The 16,411-nt window shown below is 36.6% G+C and overlaps 1 pseudogene; it reads right to left on the bottom strand.

Moving 5' to 3' along the window:
- Window positions 1–380: 380 nt before the first annotated feature.
- LOC149232774 (ACT domain-containing protein ACR4-like) overlaps window positions 381–16,411 on the bottom strand; it is a 28,158-nt pseudogene continuing 12,127 nt past the window's right edge.

The following is a 16,411-nucleotide window of genomic DNA, read 5'->3' as shown; positions in this document are numbered from 1 at the left end:
TTTAACACACTCAAAAAAGAAAGGAAGCAATGAGAAAATATAACAACACTACTTAGACACTCTTACTAATCATCAACCCCTTTGATTGCTTCTAATATGTTTTATAGAGGAAGAAGAATAGTTTGAGAGAGACATATAAGAATAGAATGCATGTTTTCCAAAGATAGTCCAAGATGCCTCTAGATGGAGCACTCCTCCAAATATAATATGTTGTAAATATAAGAATTAAATCTACCTTAATCCTTCTCTTCAAGAGTGCTCCTTTCTTCACATAGTTGATTTAATAAAAAAATTTACTACAAAAAAACAGAATTAACATTGACTTAAAGAGGCTAAAATACCTTTTCTACTCCAAGTATTGATCTTTTCAATGTAGAGTTTTAAACACTTGTCAAATGAAAAACATTAACACTAACATCACCAACCTCTACACTCTCAATAGTGACCAACAAAACATTGTTGGCGATATCCCTATCATTCTTGTTGTTGACAATTTCTGGACCGTTGGAGTATTGAAGGTAGACAATTTTACCCTGTACCCGAGCTTGCTTAGATGATGAAGCATAACATGAAACCATTGAAATTGATTTATTTAAATATGCCTATAAGGAATCACAACAATAATCAAAACTAAGATAATTCATTATTTCTCGAGAAAATATTCCTATATGTCATGAGGAAATGCAATTTGTAAGAAAAAATATTAAGGTCAGATATTGCACCTATTTTCCATCTAAAATGTTTAAGGCATGGTTTCCAAATCTTGACAAATTTAATCAATGCCTCAAGCCCATAGTGAAAAAGACAATTAGAAAAAGAGAAAGAGAACCTAGTCACAAGAAACACTTACAAATTCAAGTCCATTTTCACAAAATATCTGCGTGACATTAGAGAGAAGACCAACATGATCACCACTACACAATTCAAGTCTCAGCCCCTGCAGATTGGATCAGATCAGACACTTCTCATCACCAACCAACCATATGCTTAGTTTGTCAAACAATTCAAGGGAACTCACCTAAAAAAACCACAATTTATGTATTTGTATATATATTTGTGAGTCTGTGTATATCCCTGTCTATTTTTGTGTGTATACCTATCTATCTATCAATCTTTCTATCTGTCTGTGAGTATATATCTGTAAAATCTTAGAATATATCCAAATTATTTCAAAATTCTTATATGAATAATATGACATACCTCAGGGACCCTTCTTTCTATGGATGCCTCCAAACAATGGATTACTGACTGCCGTTCTACTTCTGAGTTCACTAGGAAACCATCTATATGTCTGATATAATACTCCTTCACATTGAAAAAAATAGAGGCATAAAATCCAATCAGTACACGAAAAGACAAATATGAATAAAAAAGTTAAATACTTGATAAAAACATATTCAAAGTGGTGTGTTAAAATCTATTCTTGATAAGCATAAGGTCCTTCGGCATCAATGGTGCCATGAAAAAATACATATTGCATGTCAGTTAAAGTGCATACAATGTCAAACAAAACCTTTGGCCGATCTTTGCACTTGACATTAATAACTGAATAACCTTTCTTGACCCAGTTCTGCAGAGTCACAACAGGCCTAGCTTGATCACTCCTGGACCCTGCACTACTAGTATGTGATCTCTCATAGTCACGATTGGTGAACATCATTTGATGCAGATGCCTCTCTATATGAATAATAACCATAGAAACAACAGTCTTGGCACCTCGCTTATCATTATCCCCCTTCAGAACACTGCAAAGTTGAAGCTTGATCTTTGAAAGACTTTCAAAGTCATCAGTTGGAGCCCTAATAAGTTCATCAGTAACATACACCACAGTTGCAACCCTTCTGTTGTGATTCCAGACCTCAGTCGCAACAACATTATAGTTAAGGTCTGTGAGAACCACAAATATTTTAGAAAGCAAGTCTGGCCTATCTCTTTCTATTAATTCGATTAGTGTGTGTTCAACAACAAATGTTATTCCAATGGATCTCCTCATTAAAGGCAAGAGGCAAGCATTAGTTCCCAAGGACTACAATCAGAATAGGTAGAATTAGAAAGGGATTCCTGAATGGAAATGGGCACTCTCTGAAACTGTTTGTGGCAAGAAAGAGATCTAAAAATACCTGTTGTATATACTCAATCACCTGTTCATCTCTAACTTTGTTTCCAACAAACAAAGTAGACCTATGAAGGGTTGTGGTCAGCTGGACTGTACAAACCTTCTAGAATAGTTTCTAAACTAAATATTGAAAATCCATAAACTGGGGGTTCTTTATGGAGCATGTCAAGGAAGCCCATGAGTTTGTAGGGCGTGAGGTCTCTTATTTAATTTGGTAAAACATAAGGTCAGGTTTAAGGCTGCACTGGGAGAAGCCATTAATGGGTAGAGATGAACTCACTCTTGTTATTGATAAGGACTGTTATTGTGAGAGGGGTCACCCAGTTGCAAACCTATTGAGATTCTAAACTTGTTATATATTGGTTAACTGGGTAAAATGAACTTCATAATTTGTTGCGTTCACCTGTATATGCTAGAATTAAGGACCTGGAAAGAAGTTTCAACAAAATTTCTACTCTCATGTTTACAGGGAGTTGAATCTCCAATCTGACGAGCTTTCAAAACAAGCATTAGAGGGGAACACAAGTACATTTATCTCAGTGGATATTGGATTCTTCCAAACAAACCTTTTTGTGTGTCACTTTTTGTATGCCCCGATGAGGCAAGTAGCTAGTGGAGGCTTAGCTATGAATGTGTTAGCTCTATGTAGATGCTCAGTAGCATGAAAACTTGATCATGTAGCACAATATGGTATAATTTATAAAGGACTAGGAAGACATTTTCACTTGAAATATGTGGACCAGGTTTATGATTCCATACAGAACATCCTTTTTTGAAGTGCATCAAAGCACAATCCAAATGTATTTCTTCATTTATGCTTGAAATAGAAAAATATGATTTTTGTTTCCTTGGATAAGGAAAGATTGGGAATTACTCCCCCTAAACACAATTGCTTATACTTTGATTGGGGGTGGTACTTGTTGGAGTGGGTATGGATCCTTGGATTGGCCTGAGCCAAGATTTCAAGATATCTTTGGACCTAGTCAAAAACCTTCAAAGTTGAAAATATTTATTATAAACAAGGGTTACAATGATACTCCAACTGTAAAAAATGGGACATACGGTGGTTATATGGGGAGGAGTTAGGCTTGGGTAGAAAAAAACAACAAGGGTACAAAATCCATCTATCTAAACCTGTTATCAAGCTTAGCAGTAGGAATATTTATTAAGTTGGGGAGAAAATGTCAATTCAAGCAATATATCATCAATATGGGTTTTCATGTCTCCTTAATTCCCAATGCTGATAAAGAAAATATGCGGGAATGGCTAGGTCAGGGTCTAAAAGAGAATAAGTCCATGGATGTTTGGTTTAAAGGTGTTGCATCAACAGAACACATAACAGGTTTAAAGAGGCCTTCTTCAATCATACATGCTAGAAATTGATGTTGGCTTAATGTGAATGAGTCTTACCTCTCTATTGAGAAGAAACATAATGATAGAAGCTTCCTATTCCCTTTTGATTTTAGTAGAACACTTCACTTATAATTTTTTGTTAAGCCATTTTATTTTGGCTTTTAAACCAAGCCATTTGAGGAATGTGATATGGACTGTTGTACTGTTTTTTTTACTATTGGTGAAATCCTTCACACAACCAAAAATAATAACAAATAGTTTAGGAAGACATAAGGAGTGAAAATAATTGTCAACTGAGTAGAAATATGTTTAGAATCATTACCAAACAAAACTATGAGAGGTTTCATGGAATAAATGGGAAAGTTGGCATGAGATTCCTTGCAAAGTTCATACCAGTCTAACTAAGGAAATAAAATCCCTTGCCATAATTTCCTTTCAAAGTCCATGTTTTTTTCCTTTTCATTCACTTCTAACAAAACCCCAAGCCCTAACAACAACAATGTCTAGGAATACCCAATTGACAAGGAACTACAGGACATCCCCATTTGCAGGGGGTGTCAATAACTGGAATGAGAACACACCCAACTGCTTCCCTGATCTATCTAGCATACACGGTACTTCTAGAATGCACCCAAGATGTCCCCAACATTTTCAATATGGAATTTATGCATAAAGCACATCCCCTCTATGTGGGGACACATCCATGTGTATCACTGGATATGACACTACTTATCATTGACAATGTAACAATTGGTATCTACCATCTTGTAGCCACTTTTAACTTAGTTTATTGTGTGTCAAATCCAAATAGGAATATGCATCTAAATAATGTCAATATAACATTTCCCAATCTACATCATTTACATTAGTAATGTACTGTATGCTCATTGCTACAATACCAATTCCTATTATCCTAACACAACCTATATGTAACCAATCTCCATAAGCCCTGCTTCATCCTTCACTATCTAAAAGGTATCATAACTAACTTTTCCAAATAAATGAAGATAAATTGAAAATTAATTGACCCCCCCTCTAAATCAAAATAAAGGTGCAATGCATTAATGTGCACTGCAAACCCATAGCGATAACTATAGTTCAATAGGCATGCAAATGTGCACTGTTGATTGTGGTTTTTCAATGGGAGGTATAAGTGGTATGGCACTCTTTGAAGCAGGATCTGAACCTGTGGCACAAACCCCTAGAATTGGAGGTCATGGAAGGGTCATCACACCCATGGTTCCTGGTGGATGTGGAGGAAAAGTGGGACAAACCATAAGAGGGTAGGGAGCTGAATATCGAGGCATCCCTGTAGGTGCAACACCAAGAACCAAACACATTTCCGATAATCAAGTAAACACATCATACTGAAGAACACTTATCCAGAAACAAATATTATAGGCAGGAGGTAAGGCACCTCCATAATCACTGTAGAATTAATTGCTACAGAGCAACAAAGGAATGAGAATGTTTTCTAACAAAATCCATGGTAATTCCAAAAAATATGAGATAATTCAAAATATGGTGCACTTTAGTGGTGCACATGTGATGACTAGCTAGATGCTCAGATCAATGAATAAATGTGCTAGCCTTATATGCATCCACCCCCTCCACATATCCAGATGCAACTAATGCTAGGAAATTAAAATATATCCAACCTAGATATGTGATTGATCCAAGAAGCATATGAACCTAGATACAAGTAGAGACTTTCTACCAAATGTAAGGAGAGAAACTTCAAGGATTTAAGTAGACTTTCAAATTAGTAGAATTTAATCTAATTCTTAATAATTATGGCATCAAGGACTAGAATGATATTCAACTTCATCCACTATCAATAATTAGACTTCCAAATTGCTTTCAAATATCTCGGATTTGGTCTAATTCCTAACTACTATGACATTGAGGCCTAGTTTTGGTTGACAAATAAAATTCATTAGATGATGACTTACAAAGCCAAAAATCGCTTTGTTTAGGTGGAAACCAATTTTGGTCAAGAGTGTACTAGAGTTCATTATAGTATTTGATGGCTCTCACTTTAATTCCCAAAAAAATCTTCCACAAGGTCAAGAAGTTGTCATTCAATTTCCTTTGAAAGGGTTCTAGGGAGGATGATACCCTTTGGTCAAACGTATGAGACTTGCAATGGATACTAAATCTATATGGAGGTTGATCTATGGAAGGAGTTTATAAAAAATATAATTATATAGAAATACATTTCCCAAGCAGTAATTTAAATTGGATTAGAAGCCTAGAGAAACCCTATGTGGGAGGTTCATTTTTTTGAGAGCCATGGTCTAAACCAACCTTGTAGGGGATTGTCTTACCTACAATATTGGGGGTGGTACTTGTTGGAGTGGGTATGGATCCTTGGATTGACCTGAGCTAAGATTTCAAGATATCTTTGAACCTAGTCAAAAACCTTCAAAGTTGAAAATATTTATTATAAACAAGGGTTACAATTATACTCTAGTGGTAAAAAATGGGACATAAGGTGGTTATATGGGGATAAGTTAGGTTTGGGTAGAAAACAATAAAAAGGGTAATAAATCTACATAATCCATCTATCTAAAGCTGCTATCAATCTTAGGAGCATGAAGATTTATTAAGTTGGGGAGAAAATGTCAATTCAAGTAATATATCATCAATCTGGGTTTTCATGTCTCCTTAATTCCCAATACTAATAAAGAAAATATGTGGGAATGGATAGGTCAAGGTCCAAAAGAGAATAAGTCCATGGTTGTTTGTTTCAAAGGTGATGCATCAACAAAACACATAATATGTTTGAAGAGGCCTTCTTCAATCGTACATGCTGGAAATGGATGAAAGTTTTCTGGCATAATGTGAACAAGTCTTACTTCTCCCTTCAGAAGAAACAAAATGATATAAGATTCCTATGTCCTTTTGCTTTTAGTAGAACACATCACTTATAATTTGTTGTTAAGCCATTTTATTTTGTCTTTTAAACCAAGCCATTTGAGGAATGTGATATGGACTGCTCTACTATTTTTTTTACTATTGGTGAAATCCTTCACACAACCAACAATAATAAAAAATAGTTTAGGAAGACATAAGGAGTGACAATAATTTTCAACTGAGTATAAACATGTTTGGAATCATTACCAAAAAAAATTATGAGAGGTTTCATGGAATAAATGGCAAATATGGCATGAGATTCCTTGCAAAGTTCATGCTACTATAACGAAGGAAATAAAATCCCTTGCCATAATTTCCTTTCGAAGTCCATGCTTTTTTCCTTTTCATTCAATTCCAAGAAATCCCCAAGCCCCAACAACAACAATGTCCAGGACTACCCAACTGATAAGGAGCTATAGGACATCCCCATTTGTAGGGGGCATCAATAACTAGAATGAGAACACGCCCAACTGCTTCCTGTTAGAAAAATATTATATATGACAGAGAAATGACAGACATATAATATGTGGAAAAACACAAACACATAAAACCAGAGAGACACAGATATACGTGGTTCACCTAGTTTGGGCTATGTCCACCTCGAATAGCCAGTCCTTCCTTTCTATTATCTAGCAAAATGAAGAGACACAACCTACAACAGATTTGCTGTAATATCCTTTGTTTTCTCTCACAATCTCACCTCTTTGTTTCTTTCTTGGAGAATACACATCTATAATATAGCCTTAATACAATGCCCTCATTCAAAGAGAGGGGTTGCCTTCTAGGGAAAAAAACCATAAACTAAACATAAGTTCTACTGTCAGATCATCCACCTAATGAACGGCCTAGATTGATTAGAAATTACTATACTTTTACAAGGCAATTTTACATCTATTTTTAGCTTTGGGGGCGCTGCCCCGAAACCCCTGCCGCTGGACCGTTGGCCCCCAGACCCCCCAGCCAAGGGGGGATCGCCCCCCTGAACCCCCACGGGGGGGACAAGTCCCCCTCGCACCGTCCCGCGTGGAGGGGTGTACAAACTTCCTGGGGTATACATCCATTTGAAACAAAGACCTTTAAATAATCATGCTCCACACCCGACACTTCCCTGATCTATCCATCATACACAGTACTTCTAGAATGCACCCAAGGTATCCCCAACATTTTCAATATGGATTTTTTGCATAAAACACATCCCCTCAGTGTGGGGACACATCCATGTGTATCATTAGATATGACACTACTTATCATTGACAATGTAACAATTGGTATCTTCCATCTTGTGGCCACTTTTAACTTAGTTTATTGTGTGTCAAATCCAAATCTGAATATGCATCTGAATAATGTCAATATAGAATTTCCTAATCCAGTTAACATCAATGACATTAGTTATGTACCGTATGCTCATTACTGCAATACCAATTCCTAGTATACTGACACAACATATATGTAACCAATCTCCATAAGACATGCTTCATCCTTCCACTATCTAGAAAACTATCATAACCAACTTTTCCAAATAAATGTAGATAAATTGAAAATAAATTGACCTCCCCTCTAATTCAAAACAAAGGTGCAATTCTCTAATGGGAACTGCAAGTCCATGGCGATAACTGTATTTCAATAGGCATGCAAATGTGCACTGTTGTTTGTGGTTTTTCAGTGGGAGGTATAAGTGCCATGGCACTTTTTGAAGCAAGATCTGGACTTGTGGCTGTAGGAAACTTCAGAACTGGGGGAGGGGGCATCACAACCATGGTTCTTGGTGGATGTGGAGGAAAAGTGGGACACACCATAAGAGGGTAGGGAGCCAAATACTAGGGCATACCTGTAGGTGTAGCACCAAGAACTGGACAATTTTTTATGTCAGTGCATAACACATTTCCAATAATCAAACAGACACATCATACTGAACCACATTTATCCAGAAACATATATTATAGGAAGGAGGGAAGGCACCTCCATGATCACTACAGACTTCATTTCTACAGAGCAACAAAGGAATGAGAATGTTTGCTAACATAATCCATAGTCCATAATGAAAAGGAACAAATTACTCAATTCACAAGAAAATATCAGGCCATTTCACTTACCTTCTTTATTTCGCTTGAGCTAAAACCATCTGAACACCAATTTCTAAACCGCATATTTAAAACTCCATAGATAGGTAGGATCTCATAAAACAAAAATGAACAGGAAGCCTTCTTTAACTATTAGCTTACCTAAAAGTTCAGAAAATCATTTCCTAAATATAACAATGAAACAAATGAAATACTAACAACACCAATACCTTGGTATTTTCTCGTTAAAGGTGATCCATTATTGTTCAAATGAAGGAACCCCTTGCGTGTCATAGTGTTCTTAATATCTAGAAGAAAGGAACCTACTATGTGGGCTTGTTTTCAAATAATGCAAGCAAGAGGATACTGCTAGTGACGCTGGCACAATCTTTCATTCGTCCTTTGAAATTTGACAAATCTTGAACCAAGAGGAAATTCAAATGCCCAAAGAATTTGAATTATGTGTATCCACTCTAAAGAATATTGTTGTAGAAAGTATTGTAGGAAACGTACTAAAACAATAGACAAAGTGTTGTTTTATGACTACAAAAACTATATGTGGGGAAATTATGCATACCACAAGAGATGATGTGGAGGGATCTTTAACTAGTTGCAATGCTGTGCTTTCCAAGCTCTCACCACAAAATTCAGATACTGTAGGAGAAAAAACTGGTCATCGGTTTGCATTGTACTCGTGCATCCATCCCATGCTAACCTACAGGTCTCTTGTTCTTTCTACCATTCAAGGCATATTGTACCCTTCATCTATATATTAACTCACCTTATTTCCACTCTTTCCTTTAAATATATTGCTTTAATAAAATAAGTTAATTTTTGATTATTTTGCTCAACTTATACTCTGGAAAGTTTAGAAGTTTCACTGTTGTTTGTAGTTTGGATATTCTTAACTTGTCCAACAAATAATATGGGGACAATATAGTGTTAAAATAAGAATCCTCTGTTGGCCTGCTTTCAAAGCATATAAGATAGAGATTGGCATGATTTTATCAGGATATTGCCAAGGAACGAGTCAAAGAATTCGAATTCTGAATATTTATGGGCCTTACATTAACTTAAAAGAATTATGGGATAGAATTGATGGGAGTGATATCTTAGACCTGCAATATCTTATAGTAGCTGGGGATTTTAACCTTACTCTTGAGGACCATGAATTCTGGGGGAAGAAATCTAGGGTGGATCCCTGGGTTGGATATTTGAAGGACCTATTTTATTAGAAACTGCACTTGGACATTGTTCCACAACCCCCGCACCCGTCTTGGGGGAAAGGTGATCTGGAGATAATGGTATAGCCAAAAGGCTTGACCGGTTCCTAGTGCATTCTTCCTTGACAATGGGGCTAGTCAATATGGAGGCCTAATCTTTTTTTCTTTTCTGAAACCTTTGATCACCATGCAATTATGATCCAATGGAAGGGTGCTGAGAAGCAGGGAGAACTTCCTTTTAAATTTAACCACCATTGAAATGATGAGCCAAATTTCAAGGAATTGGTTGTTTAGTCATGGTCTCAACCTCTTTGTCATGCCTTCAATTCAAAAATGGATACCTTTAGCTATAAACTGAAGAGACTCAAAGGCATTGTCAAGGCCTAGATCCACAAGTGTAAGGAGGAGAAAACGTTGGAACTTAGGTAAATTGAGGTTGATATCGCCGCTTGTATGGACCCATCACTCATTGTTGTTGTTGTTGTTTTTTTTGTTTTTGTTTTTGTTTTTTTTTGTTTTGTTTTGTTTTGTTTTTGTTTTGTTTTTTTTTTTTTGTTTTTTGTTTTTTGTTTTTTGTTTTTTGTTTTTGTTGTTGTTGTTGTTGTTGTTGTTGTTTTTTTTTTTTTGCTTTTGTTTTGTTTTGTTTTTTGTTTTTGTTTTTGTTTTTTGTTTTTTTGTTTTCGTTTTTTTGTTTGTTTGTTTGTTTGTTTGTTTGTTTGTTTTTGTTTTTGTTTTTGTTTTTGGTTGTTGTTGTTGTTTTTTTGCTTTGTTTTGTTGTTGTTTGTTTGTTTTTGTTTTTTTGTTTTGTTTTTTTTGAATCCCATTTAAATCTAGTTAAGGATCTAGTTCAAAGGAAGAATAAAATTCTTTTGGCCCAGGAGGAGGAGTGGCATCTTAAGAGCAGGGTTGCTTGGATCAAAGGAGGGGATACAAATTCTAAATTCTTCCACAGAGTTGCCAAAGAGAAGCTCTCCTAATACTATTTGGAATATTAGGAACTCTGAGGGTAGATTGATGCATTATCTCAAGGTTATTATGGAAGAAGCACATAGGGTTTTCAGTAGCCATTTCACCGAATAGGAGGAGGATAACTTTACAGATAAAGTAGATTTGGTAAGCCTCTTTCCCATTTTTGTTAATGAGGATGACATTAGGCACATGGATTGTCTGGTTTTTGAAAAGGAGCTCCTCCATACGCTCAAAGATATGGCCAAAGACAAAAATACAGGCCCCGATGGTTGGTCAGTTGAGCTCTACTTATCCTATTTTGACCTCATGGGAGATGAATTGTTGTAGGTGGTTGAAGAATATCGGGTATTTGGTCACATATCAGGAGCCATCAATGCAACTTTCCTTGCATTGATTCCTAAGAAATCAAAATCTACTTGTTTCTCTGACTTTAGACCCATTTCCCTTTGTAACTCTGTTTATAAATTGATTTCTAAAATTGTAGCTAACAAAGTTAAAAAGATTCTTGCTCGTCATATATTCCCGGAGCAATTTGGATTTCTTCTTGACAGGAGAATACGAGATGTAGTTGCAATTTCATTAGAAAGCATACATTCGATCAAATCAAACAAACAAAAAACCTGCCTCATGAAAATAAATATATTGAGGGCATATGATTGGGTAAACTGGGATTTTCTTTGTCTGATCCTTCACAAGATTGGCTTTCCACATCGTTAGGTTAGATGGATAATGGCATGTGTGACTTCAGCATCTACGATAGTCCTAGTTAATGCGTACCCCTATTATTTCTTCAAAATTTCTAGGGGCCTCAGGCAAGGATGTTCTCTCTCCCCGCTCCTTTTTATTTTAGTCATGGATTCACTCGTTAGAAGCTTGAGGATAGAAAAATCAACTAGGGACATTACTGGTTGTAGGGTCTCTTCCACAACCACCTCAACGCATCTTTTCTTCGTAGACGATGTCCTTTGTTTTGGTGCAGCCAAATTTTCAGAATGGGAATTTATATATCAGATTCTTTCTAAATTTGGTAGAGCCTTGGGGCTCATTATCAATAAGGAAAAATCTGAGTTGATATCGAATGAGATGGATGTATCGACTGGCCAACAAATAGAAGCTCTATTTGGGATTAAGTCGATCCCTTTGTCTTCGGGCTTTAAATACTTGGGATGCTTTCTCAAATATCGCTATTGCAGATTGCTGGACTGGGAATGGCTGATAAAAAAAATCCATAAAAATATTTCTATTTGGGAACATCAATGGCTGACCCTCGCAGGTAGGGTGATCTTGATAAAATCAGTGCTTCAAGGAATTTATGTGTATTGGATGCACTTATTTCTTCTCCCATCAACGATCATTCACAAAATCAATACTATCATTGCCAAGTTCTTGTGGGTGGGATCTGCCCTAGGGAAAAAATATCACCTCATCAAGCTTAGAATGATTTCTTGCCCTCAAGATTCAGGTGGCTAAGGATTAAGGGATACAAAGTAGTTTAATCTTTCCCTCCTCTGTTGTAATTTTTGGAGGCATTTTAATGCTTAGGGCTTATGGAGAGATATAATATTAGGGAAATATCTTTAGCAACAAAGTATGGAAGAGTAGGTTGATGTGGGATCTCCCTCGAAATGTAAAAAATATGTTATATGGGGCAGCTTGATGGCTAATGTTAGGGTCCTATAATTTATAGGATCAAATGATAATTGAGTAATTGTTTTCATAATTTCAAATGTAAATAATATTGCTTACTACAAATGGTTTCCAAAAACAAAGATAGAAAAATGAAAATGAAAAATGAAAAGAGGGTATAAATACAAAAAATAGAAAAAGGAAAAAGGAAAGAAATGATAAAAGAACCCCACAAAAAAATGAATAAATGTGAAAGTGATGCTAGTTTAAGTACCACTACTAGTCTCTTGGTGTTGTAAAGAATAAATTCATGAAATTGTGCACAACTTGTCTAAATGCCACAATACCTTTCTGCTTGAAACATACAGTTTAATCATGTTCAAGCAAGTTTCAATTTATGTTAATTAGATTAGAGTAAATAACTTAGCCAAACAGTGTAATCTTGGCTAAGATTAGATAGGTAGAATAGGTGAATAAGTTAATCCAATAGTTTAATATGGATTAATGCAGTTGATTAGATTAGTTTAGTGGTTTGAAATAAATATTCTTAGTCTTCTAAGAATGAAAAAATAGCGAGGGTTTTCACGTTTAAATACACCCCTATTCCATTAAAAATTGCATTAGCATAGGGAAAAGTGAATTTTTAATGTAATTGGCTAAGTGGTTCATTTGTCCAAAATTTGGACTTTGGTGTAAAATCATATGCTCGAAATATTCAGTGGGACTGACCAGCGTTAACTCCCACACAGTTCATTTTCCCTAATCATCCTCCCACTCCGATCTAACGGCCCATAAGTGTTTTCGGACCCCCTCGTAGCGATTCTCTTTAATGGCAGGGGGGCCCGAAAAGCTGTTTTCTACCCCCTACGTGTCCCCTCCTGGTGGTTTTGGACCCCCCCCGACACTGATGCCACATACCGCCTACCCCCCCTCCGAAACTGGTTTTCGCCTCCAGCCACAACCTGCCTTACCGCCAACCATCACCTCCACGTCCCTCCTTAACCTCGAGTCTAATGATGCCACATGTCCCTCCTTCCATCACTCTCGCCAAGGTTCTGCGCCCTTCACCCACCTATCCTGATCTTCCACATCAGTGACCCTTACACCCACCCATTATTGTTCTTCTCATTTATCTGCTCCATTAACGAAGTTAATGCAACCTATGATTGTTGATCCAATGGTTACGCTCGGTCTGTGGCCTATTAAAACTAAATTTTCACCTGCGATTACATCCTTTTCTATTTGCCTAATGAACATCACTCCCGCCTTTTGTTTCGCGTTGATCTCCTAGTAGCCATTAGCATCCATTTCTCGTCTCTGGTCAATTTACAGAGGTACTAGCACCCCAAATTTCCTGACAATTCTTGAAGCCTTCTATAGATTTCTTCTTTCAAGATCTCCCCCATTCATCCTGCTACCACAATGGTCCCCAAAGTTCCCACTGCAGTGAATCCCATGCTTACACCCCTGTGGACTTAGATCACATCCCACTTGCTGACAGAGACTATAAGATAGCCGAGACACAGTGTGAATTTGACCTCTTTGAATTACGTTGTTGGTTTCGTGATAACTACCTCGACCAATCTGATGAAATCAACCTTTGGCAGTCTAGACTTTCCCTGTTCTTTTTCCCCCAATCTTATTACTTTTCCGAATTCTTCTTAAAATGTCATGCCTCTTACCTTTCAAGTAAGAAGGCTATTATTTCCCCCAGTGGTGAAATCCTTTTCACCATTACATCTGAGAGCATAAACCAAATGTTGTAGGTCCCCTACAGTGATTCCCTCACCCCTTATTTCCTTGAATCTCTCGGAGAAATCTATCAGAAGCTCACATTCCCCGAAAAAGCTAGGATTTTTGAAGTTTTCCTCCCAAAAGACTCTCAAATCCATAAGAAAAGTCCCCCTTATCCCTCTTCTATGTTCCCTCAAAGGACCATATAGATTATCTTTGTCTTGCCATCCATCCTTGGTTACTATTCAGATGAATGGGTAGATGAGCCTATTTTAGTGTTTCTATCCACCCTTTCTACAAAAAAATGACTATTAGTCTCCTTTGACTATGGTCACTTCTTAGCAAATGTAATTCATGAACAATTCCTTCAGTTCTTAACTGAAGGAATGTTCCAATATTCTTCTATTCTTATGTATGTGTTCATTTTCTTTCAGATAGATAGGTTTCCCTTTGTAGTGTAGAAGATTGATCAACAATGAGAGCCACAATCTATTGTCTCTTGGACCTCCTTAATTAGAATACAATCACATGAATTCAACTCTACAAACTTCATTGATCAATTTGTGTATCCAACAACTTGTTTGCTGAGTGGCCAATAGATTCCAAGGATCAATGAAGATATTCAGAAAGTTTTATAGCTCAGTGAACAGGTGAAAACAGGAGACTGGTACCTTTACTAGTCATTCATAGAAATCAGAGTTTATGGTTCATAGATGCCACCATATAAGCTGCCCAAGTACCTTCCAATGAGAATATTTTCCTTGGAGTATGTTATGAAACCAGCTCAAGAAAAGATAGAAAAGATAGGTCAACACCTTAGAATTCAGCCTCTTCGAGGGGGCAACCTCCTTTATATTACATAAATGAACAATTCTTTGATGTTACAAATGAAAAGACCTCCTTTCTATATATAGGAGTCTAAGGGATCATAACATAATCAGAGCCGACATAAAAATAATAATATAAGGGCACAATAATAACCATAGTGGGCTTCTATGGGGAACAATAGTAACAATATGGGCACTACATGGGTACATCAATATAATAAGTGGGTTATACTAATAACAATAAGGGGTTACACTAGTAGTATAGGGGCCTAACATGCCCCTCTCCTTCAAAAAGCGTTGTCCTCAACGCTTGAGTAGTTCTTGATGCTTCTGTATAAAATTCTTGTCCTCCCATGAGGAATCTTCAACAGGTAAGTTCTTCCACTTGATGAGATACTCTGAAATTGATCGATTTCGTAGCTGTCGGGTTCTTGTTTCTGTGATTGCTCCAGGTTCCAAAATGATTTTTCCTTCATCTTCAATTTCTGGCAATATTGTTTGAATTGGGATCTTTTGCAACTTTTGAATAAGTGGCCATACTTCTTCGTCCTTCTTCCATTCATCCCTTGCTTCGTTTATCCAATCTGGTTGGATAATATAAATAGCACAAAATAATGCTTCCACATCCTCATCCTTGAAGAGTCTTCCCATTCGGTAAGGTCGCCATTTTTTAAGTTCATGTAGTATTGCCAACATTTCCTTCTCATAAATAGCTTGCTTGAGATGTAGTAGTAAAAATACCCAATCACCTACATCAAAACATTTTTCACTACAATGTTTATCTACCTGTTGTTTCGTTTGATTTTGCATCGAAGTGGCGTTATCCTTTAAAAGTTGGAGAACTTGTTGTTGATGCTCGATGTGATCTTTCACTGCTTGAACCTTTTTCTTCTTTATATGTCCTTCTATCTTTAGAGTTTGAGGAGTGGTAATTTCTTCCAATCCTTTACAAGATATGGTCGGATTCATTTCTTGATGCTTGATGTGATCTTTCACTTCTTGAACATTTTTCTTCTTGATATGTCCTTCTATCGTGATAGTTTGAGGAGTGGTAATTCTTGCCAATGCTTTACAAGATATGGTCTGATTCATTTCTCCTTTCTCTGGAGTGGGGTCCTTGTGTATATCTTCTTCTTTTGATGTTTCTTGATCATTTTCTTCCCCCTCTTCATATTCTATGTAAAATAACTTCTTCTCAGCACACTTATGACCTTTAGTGCATTTGCTATCACAATTGTAACAAAGCCCTTTTTCTCTTTTTTCTTCCAATTGTTGTGGTGTAACCCTTGTAGGTTGTGGAAGGCTAGGAGAAACAACACTTCCATCTTTATAGTTCTGAGGGGTATGCTTCCTGGTTTCCATAATTTTGCTTTCCACTATGTCACGAAGCCCTTTTACTCTTTCCAATTATTGTGGTGTTTCTCTAAAGAAGGTGTTGCTCTTTGTATCCTCATAATGTGCTATCATTTCCTCCGTGAAAATTGACCATGTAACAAGTTTTTTACGAGAACAAAGCCCTTTGTACCATAAAAATTGATCTGGTTCTAAATATGAAGAGGCAATACATACCTTTTGTAACAGTTGTAC

Source organism: Pinus tabuliformis, chromosome J (assembly GCF_031772625.1).
Source record: "Pinus tabuliformis cultivar Carrire ecotype Pingquan chromosome J, CPIR1, whole genome shotgun sequence".
In the NCBI taxonomy this organism is placed as follows: Eukaryota; Viridiplantae; Streptophyta; class Pinopsida; order Pinales; family Pinaceae; genus Pinus; species Pinus tabuliformis.
The sequence above is the reverse complement of the archived record's forward strand: the minus strand, read 5'-3'. Positions and strand labels throughout refer to the sequence as shown.